Below are 9,078 nucleotides of genomic sequence, written 5' to 3'. Positions count from 1 at the left end.
TTTTTGAGTTAAACTAAACCAAAATTTGAAACTTTAGTTTTAAAAAGGAAAATTGGTTTTAAATAATCCAAACTATGCCCTATTGGTAAATATCAGTCCCAACTTTACACTTGTCTGCTGGCAGTACCAACTATTTGTGTATTTGTTTTTAACGGGCCGCGACTAACGGATGTTAACTCCGTTAGTCTTTGTCTGACGTGGTCATCACAGTTGGCAAAAACTTGATTACGTGGAACCTTACGTGGTGGTTGACTGTGTATTTTAAGCTTCTTCTTCTTCATCATCAAACTCAACCATGGAGGTTTAACTTGTAAAAAGCTCCCATTTTATTTTATTTTATTTTTATAGAAACCCAAATGGGTCTATCTCACATCCTCCGTTCCCATCTCTTCATACACATAAACCCTAATCTCTTCATCACCAGACTCACCAAAACCCCATTTTCATCCAATTCTACCGAACCAAACCCAAAACCCGCTTCCCTTTCATCTCGCATGAGCTAAATCGATGCCATCGAGAAAGACCGAGCCCAAAAAGACCAAACCCTCCAACAAATTCGCGCTTGGCGTGAGTCAAAGAAAGAAAAAACAACCACCCGATGAGGTTCGGGTTTTGGAAAGTAAGGAGAAGGGGTTGCTGGGTAAGGAAGTGGAGTTGGTCCATCTATGGCCCGTGTGGATTCAATTGATGGAGAGGTTGGTGCAGCAGAATTATTTTGATTGTAGGAGGAAAGATGAAGGTAAGCTGATTTCGGACTTCATATTCAGTAGCATACGATCTATTCAGATTCTGACTCACGCGGATCTGGGTTTTGTGAACTCCGGCAAGATTAGGGCAGAACTCCGGCAAGTTGAGGGTCGGAGAAGATGGCCGGAAGATGGCCCAGTGGTGGTTGCTGTGGATGGGCATGGTGGTGGATCGGTGGTCGGGGTTCCGATGATGGTTGCAAAGGTGGTGGACTGGTGGTGTTGCGGTGGTTGTGGGTTGTAAAGAGTATTAGGTTGAAAATGATGGGTTTAGTGGTGGGATGGACATAGTCAGCCGTCACGTAAGGTTCCACGTAATCAAGTTTTTGCCAACTGGGATGGCCACGTCAAACAAAGACTAACGGAGTTAACATCCGTTAGTCGCGGCCCGTTAAAAACAAATACACAAATAGTTGGTACTGCCAGCAGGCAAGTGTAAAGTTGGAACTGATATTTACTAATAGGGCATAGTTTGAATTATTAAAACCAATTTTCCTTTTAACAACCGTGATTTTGACATTTTCAATTTCAGTTTTGATTTGGGTTCAGTTTTCTCATTAGGCTTGATATGTTGGGTTGAAAAAACTAATCCAAGATATGAATGTGGGCTAAAGTTTTTTTTTTTTTTGGTGTGTGTGTGTGAGAGGGGGGGGGGGGCTAGGCTTGTGTTAATTAATAATTATTTGATGATTATACATTTAGGTTAGACTATACGAGTTACACTATATTACTTAAAATCCTAAACTAAAAATTGAAATCCATTAATTAGTTTACTTTAGTTTTTCTGCGCTAGTTACATACTTACATGCAGAACTGAAACTGAGCCGAACGTGTTGTATCCATGAAAATATAAAACAAAACGTCAGTTTTTGTTTAAATTTAGTTATTTCAGTTCAGTTTTCTGTTACATAACAACTTTTTTGGTTTTATACACACGTACTTTCCTTTAACGCAATCCTTTAGAAGAACGATCCCGGATCACTCCATGGACGTGGCAGTTAGTGATCTTATTTTAATAAAAAGGAAAAAATATTAGATGTGGTGGTGTATATTCTTATCAAGATAAGATACAAGGGGTGTCATTCATATTCTACCAGTAGTAAAGGGGTGTATCGAGTGCTGACATAACATGTTAGACATGACACAATAAGTCGCGATTAAGATTAACTGTGACGCATATATGAAAACGACACGATAACTAATTGTGTAATTTTTTCAACACATACACAAACCGTTTAGAAACACGCTAAAAAGACACGTAAAGAATTTATATGTATTAAAACAAAAATTCTCAAAGGGTCACAAAAGGCTATTTACATAGTAATCTATTAATTTTTATAAAATATAAACAGGTTACTAACAAGTGTTTAACATGTTAGGGCACGGAATTAAATAGGTCTTAAATAAATCGACTTATTTAAAACACGAAACTTATTAAACTCTAACCGAAACCTATTAATATCCGTGTCATGTCGAGTCTTAAATTAGAAATCGGTGTATCAACACTTGTTAAGAAACAGAAAACAACAAAGTGAACAGCAAGGTTATTTTAGTAGCATGCATGATGTGGACCCAAGTATTGAAGACCGGGCTATTATGTTTCTGGAGGCCCAAGATCGCGCAACAAAGGGTGGCCCACGAAAACGGCCATAACTTGGCCCACGAAGCTCCGTTTCAGGCCCATTACCAGTCGAATCGAAGCTTGAGACGAGGAGCACATTGTGGCAAACGCCTATGGCGGTTTGGCCCCTGTCTGAAGCCCAAAAACGACTCCTAAATAAAGTTATGGGCATTTTATTGTTTTTTCAGCACTTTTTATGTTTTTATTTTTGGGTTTGTGTTTGGCCCATGGCCCGTTATAAGCCCATTTCGTATTAGGACTCTTATTTATATGTTGGTGATGTAAGATGAACAATCAGACTTAAATATTAATAAATTTCGTTTTTCTCTTCATTTTCCCTAGACCTTTGGATGGGATTTGAGAGTTTTGAAATTCATCACGTGTATTCACTGAATTAACGTGATTCGATCTTCGTTTTGTTTATACCGTTGCATCAATGCACCTCCAAAAGTATCACCCACCCAGTCATTACATCAGAATCAATCATCGTAACAAATAATACACAAACCCAAATTTTAGTAAAACCCACCCACCCCAGAAATTCAAAATTCAGTTAAAAAATAAAGAAAAAAAATGGGAAGCACAAACACCCTCATCCACAACACTCTTAATCTCCACACAAACAGAAGCTTCAATTCTGTGAATTCAAGAACAAGAAATCATCCAATATGTTTGCAAATCAATCAAAGAAAACACCCTTTAAGTTTATCATGTAGAAGGCAAAGAAAGACTGGTAAAGTTGTGTGCTTTGCTCTTGAAGATGTTAGGGATATGCAAACAAAGCTTGGAATTGGTGGTTCAGGATCAGCTGTTGAAGATAGACCACCTGGTATATTATTACTCTCTCTCTCCTGTTGATATCTTGATTTAGTTGTTACTTATTAAGGCAGTTGCTGATAGTTTGAATTTTGTTGTTTATGGGGTTTAATATTTGGAAACATAGCTGTAGACGAACCGAACAAGGCATCGTTCATGTTTGTTTGTTAACGAACGCTAACTGAACGAACATGGCCTTTGTTCGTGTTCGTTCATATAGTTATCTTGAACGAACTGAACGAAAAGTTCGTTTGTTTCGTTTACAACCCTAGTTGTTAGGGCATTGTTAGTAATCTGAATGATGTTTTGTTGGGGACTTTGTTGATAACTAGGTTTAGCGTGAAATTTAACTTTCTTTGCAGATAAAGAAAGATAGATTCATGAGCAATTAAGAGAACATGGTATTCAGTTCCTAGACAACTAACATAATAAAAAAGAAAAAAAGAATTATATAGTTACTAGTGAATTGGGATTTCGGTGAGTTACGGATTGGATGTTTTTCTATTGTTGATTGATCTAAGTAATATTAGGAAGCTTGATTTTTCAACAACTATTTGAAGTAGCCGAGAAATTTAATCTTAGTACCACTTTTTTGCTTTAAGACCTCAGCATGTATGGATATGCTTTGTAACATACTAAATGCAAAGGATGGAGTGAAAATAATACAATTTGTTGAAGGTGGATTCAAGGTATTCAAGTCAAACCACAAGTTTGCTAATGATGGTTTAGTAGACTCAGTTAGTACCCGTCAGTCAATCCAGTGGCCATTGGCCGCTTGCCTTATCCGATTTATGTGATTTTCTTATTATAATAGGAAGGTTGCGTCTACACAAACACCACTTACATGTCATACATGTGAAAAATTGTCATATGTGTTGTATGAGGAGGAAATCATACGACCCGTATGATGTTTTGACTTACAAAGAAATGATTGATATGACCATTGACAACCTGTATGACCATTTTTCGCCCTGCACGTGTAATGTGACAGACTCTTGTGTGCAGACCTGATTTGACATACAAGCACATTGGTGTATTTTGAGGGTGGTGTTTGTATAGTATCACCCCGAAAGGAATCACTATACGGACTTATACGGGGCCCACAAAATGAAAATGGGAATATGCTAACCTTATTTTTGACATTGTACATGTAGAAGTGGTTGATGACGTCCAACAAGATGCACTAGCAAACAATGATTCATCAGATAATGGAAGTGCCCTTTACAATTTTCTTTATCCTGATAAAGAACTCCTCCCGGATGACAAAGAAATGACCATATTTGATCATCTTGAAGAACTTAGAGATAGAATCTGTGTCAGTTTTGGCAGTTGGAGCTACCATCATGGGATGTTTTGTGTATTCAAAGGATCTCATAATGATTCTTGAAGCTCCCGTTAAAACTCAAGGCGTTCGGTTCTTGCAGTTGGCTCCTGGCGAGTTTTTCTTTACAACTATAAAGGTTACTAACTTACTATCATTCTATTCATGCCAAATTAACATGCAAATTAAACTATCATAATGATTATTGGAGGATGATTGTATTTTTGTTTTTTTGTTATGCAGGTATCGGGCTATTGTGGGCTTCTTTTAGGAAGCCCGGTGATTCTTTATGAAATCATAGCTTTTGTTCTTCCGGGATTAACAAGATCAGAAAGAAAGTTTTTGGCCCCGATTGTTTTGGGGTCATCGATACTTTTTTACACCGGGATCGCGTTTTCATATATTGTGCTTACTCCAGCTGCCTTGAATTTCTTTGTTAATTATGCCGGAAGGGGTTGTTGAATCATTATGGTCAATTGACCAATACTTTGAGTTCATATTGGTACTCATGTTCAGTACAGGCTTGTCTTTTCAGGTACTTTTGACTTATTATTGTAGAGCCAAACATACTAGTTTTCATCTGATTTGGTGCTTTTTTAAACCATGTTGCATTTGTAAGTTTTGATCTCAAAAGTCAACATGATGGTAATTTGTAAAAGCTATACTGGTTTGACTTTTTAGGTCAAACTGACAGATGCTCGTCTTCAAATTTCGGCATTTATTCTGCTAATATTTAAGATGGTTTTATATAACATGGGAATTTTGTAGAGAGTATTGGAAGTGAGAAAGATTGGTGTTTGACTTCTAATATAAACCTATCAATTTTGAATTTGTTTGTGATCAGTTTGACCTCAAAGGTCTAAATGTATTTAGGCAGGGGTTATATACTTATATTTGCTTTCATGTTTTTGTTTATATATGTAGGTCCCAGTTATACAACTTTTATTAGGACAAGTTGGGTTAGTGTCCGGTGATCAAATGTTATCGATATGGAGATACGTGGTAGTTGGTGCTGTGGTCGCAGCCGCTATTGTGACTCCGTCAATAGATCCTCTGACTCAGATGCTTCTGGCGGGACCACTTTTGGGTCTTTACTTTAAGTAAGGGGTTCGATCCAAGATGGCGCGTACCAATTTGTGTTCCCATAGAATGAGATAAAACGAAACGTATATGTACAATGATCGTGTTTTTGTAGAATTAATATGTTTGTTATTTATTGCGTATGTGAAGAGGTATGTACCCGCCTCAACACGGAGCAAGGCGGGTCAACCCACAAGATATAGACAACAGGCTTGAAATCAAGACATTATGAAGGCGCTAAGCCAAAACCTATGCGCATGGCGCATACCACACATGCTCAGGCGTCATATGCCCAGGCACCACATATGCTCAGGCATCATATGCCCAGGCGTCACATATGCGCGTGGCGCATCAGCGCGCGGCGCATATCACATCTGCGCATGAAACATCTGCACGTGAGAATAAAGAGAAGACCTCGCACATCCTCAGGATTGGCGCATATCACACACGCACATAATCAACCTCGTCCTTATCCAAATCAGGATTAGGGCAACCTTGATTGTGCACGTCAGACAACCTTCCAGAAGGTATCTTTTTAAGGAATAAGAATATGCTGATGTTGACAGAAGCCAAATGAAAGGTGGACAACTCAGCATGACACATGTGCTACCACGTGATTACAACCAATGAGAAAGCACCAGGTGTCCCAGAGGACACGTGGCGCAGAGCAATTGGAGGAGGCCAACAAGGCTGAGCTCAATCAGTGGAAACCCTAGCACTATAAATACAGCATCAACTCCACATTGATGGACACACATTCATACTCATTCATTGACAATCATATCACATTCAATCACATTGAAACAGACAGTTACAGCCAGTAACATACAAACACAGAGTATTCAGCTATTAAGCAATACTCTCGAGAATTCCTTACTCACACACATCATTATCTTCTCCACAAAATACTTATTCTCACACCGGAGGGTTACCCCAAAGAGTACCCCTCTGTCCCTTTCTGAGGGGTAAGTTGACGGTGCTGTTCATTTTGTAGGTGGAAGAACCCAGATCCAAGAGAAACCATCGGTGAAATTGCATAATCACACCCGAGGAAAGTAGATCGTCTACCAGTGAGTCGATCCACGTTTCTTCATTGGCGCCATCCACTGTTACAACGGCAATCAGATCTCATCAGATCTATATATAAAAACAAAAATCATCACCATGGTTTCTGGCGTTCGTAACGTTGATCAAGCTCTGGAGGATATTGAGCGTGAGGATGTTAATGAGGGACAACAGTTTCTGAGGGCGCAGCGTGATTCTACGCGCGCCACCAGTAACCGTCCTTTCATCACAACTCCTCATGGCCAGACTGAAACTCCTCCAGACGATCTTACGTTACAAAATCTGGCCGGCGCGAAACAAAAAGGACCAATGGGTCCAGAAGATGAAACAAATGATCCTAACGAATGGCTCATAAACGAGCAGCGGCGTCTAATGGACAAGTACAATGAGATGGTCAAACAGAAAAAGCTAGCCGACTTAACACAAAGGCAAGCGTTTGATAAGCAAACTGTTCATGGAACAAAAAGGCCGCGCGCGCCGGAAGAAGGACATTCTGTTCACACTGCACACACTGAGTTCAGTGATGAAGAAGTGCACAGCATGAGGAAGACGCGAGATACTCATGCAGGAGGCTCACAGCTCCGCGCGCCTGTGAACATGGCGCCTGGAGCCAGAGCCGATCTGGATCTACAAATACCGTACAGCCCACCAGTTAGAGGGCAAGTGGACGTAACCACACCATATAGACCAGCCATCTTGGTGAAACATTCAAAGTTCACTGAGCGCATCGCGAAGGCTCCCATCCAGCACAAAACCAAGATGCCAAGTGGTTTGGGTAAATATGACGGCACAACAGATCCGGACGATTTCTTGCAAGGTTTTTACAACACGGGAAACCTAGAGAGCTGGACGATGCCAACATGGTGTCACATGTTTGCTCGCTGCCTCACGGGCGCGGCGCGTGTCTGGTTCGAGAGCTTGCCGACTGGGCAAATTGATGGGTTCGAGGAACTATTGGAAAAGTTTCGAGCCCACTTTGTACAGCAGCGCAGACACACGCGCGATCCTGATGACATCATGCACTGCGTGCGCAGGACTGATGAAACGATTGAAGACTACATCACTCGTTTCAATCAGGAGTCTCTGGCAATCGGAGGTATAACAGAGCAACTCCTGCGCGTGGCCTTTATACAAGGCGCGCGCAGTGATCAACTCCGCCGGACTCTCGTAAGCAGAGATGGCATGCCCACCACGTGGGCCAAGTTAATGGAAGCCTCGCGAGTTTTCGCGAGGAACGAAAAACAAATTGCCCAAGATAGGGCAAGAGAAAGAGCGCATCAAGCTGAGTCACCGCGCAGCAAAGAAAAGAGGGGCAAACAGAACTCTGTATGGTCCAGGTTGCAACCAACCAGTTTTTCTCCCGCAGAAAAACAGGCGCAACCAAGCTCACCCCAGCCCCAAAAAGATGTTCGTAATCGCGGGGAGGGTGACAAGAGGGAGGGCGGCAGAGATCCTAGCAGACCTCTGCCAAGAATATGGACTCCCCTCACTAAAACGCCTTCACAGGTGTTAAGCAGTGAGAATGTCCAATTCAAAAGCCCTAAGCCACTACACTACAAGGGACCATCAGACAGTGGCAAGTACTGTGAATTTCACAAGTCCACAGGGCACAACACTGATGCATGCCACCACTTGAAGGATGCAATTGAAAAGGACGTGAAATCAGGCAAGCTGGCTCACCTGGTGAAAAACTCAAGACCAGACGATGAGCAATCAAGAGCCTCAGCCAGCAAAAAGTACAAAAGAATCTGTGTAGCCGAGGGAGGAAGGCAAGGGCAGACATCAAGAAAGAGAAGCGCGCAAATCCAAGTAGATTGGTGCTAGCAACAAGTCATCTTCCCAAGAATCAGGGGAGGCCCTTCCATCAGCAGTCCTCTCGTCATCACTACACACATTGCTCATTACGAAGTGTCAAAAGTCCTGGTGGACACTGGCAGCGAGTCAGACATCATGTATGAGCAATGTTTCAGGAAACTGGATCCGGCAGACCAAGCGAGGCTTGAAATTGTGAATGCGCCGATCTCTGGTGTTTCCAATGAAATCATTCATCCCCTAGGTCAAATACAATTTGAGCTAACTATGGGGGATGAAAAACACAAGCGAGCCGAAGTTGTCAACTTCTTGGTCTTGCCCACCACTTCATGCCACAATATGATCTTGGGTAGGGAAACGATTTCCCAATTCAACGCCATACCGTCGCCAGCGCACGGCGCATTGGGGTTCCCAACACCAACGGGTGTAACTTTTGTATACCGGGATCATTTATGCGCAGTGACAAGTACTCCGCGGGAGGGGAGAATGAAAACTCCAATGGCAGAAAACGCGCCAGAGGAATGGATTCTCAACCCAAAATTCCCGGAGCAGAAGATCACAATTGGCGCAACGATATCAGACGACACGAGGGTGAGAATGAAAAGATTGCTCACGGC

At 41.6% G+C, this 9,078-nt stretch overlaps 1 pseudogene across 1 annotated transcript; it reads left to right on the top strand.

The window, feature by feature from the left end:
* The first annotated feature begins 2,930 nt into the window (after window positions 1–2,930).
* LOC143619976 (sec-independent protein translocase protein TATC, chloroplastic-like) lies at window positions 2,931–5,608 on the top strand (annotated as a pseudogene). Its single transcript, XR_013151263.1, has 4 exons — window positions 2,931–3,196; window positions 4,338–4,643; window positions 4,748–5,039; window positions 5,429–5,608. The product of XR_013151263.1 is annotated as a sec-independent protein translocase protein TATC, chloroplastic-like (transcript).
* Window positions 5,609–9,078: the final 3,470 nt, after the last annotated feature.

The sequence above is a fragment of the Bidens hawaiensis genome, unplaced genomic scaffold (assembly GCF_021521415.1).
Source record: "Bidens hawaiensis isolate Kalapana, Puna unplaced genomic scaffold, B.hawaiensis_p1.1 tig00000296_1, whole genome shotgun sequence".
NCBI classification, from domain to species: Eukaryota; Viridiplantae; Streptophyta; class Magnoliopsida; order Asterales; family Asteraceae; genus Bidens; species Bidens hawaiensis.
Note: the sequence above shows the minus strand (reverse complement) of the source record. Positions and strands in the feature narration are given on the sequence as shown.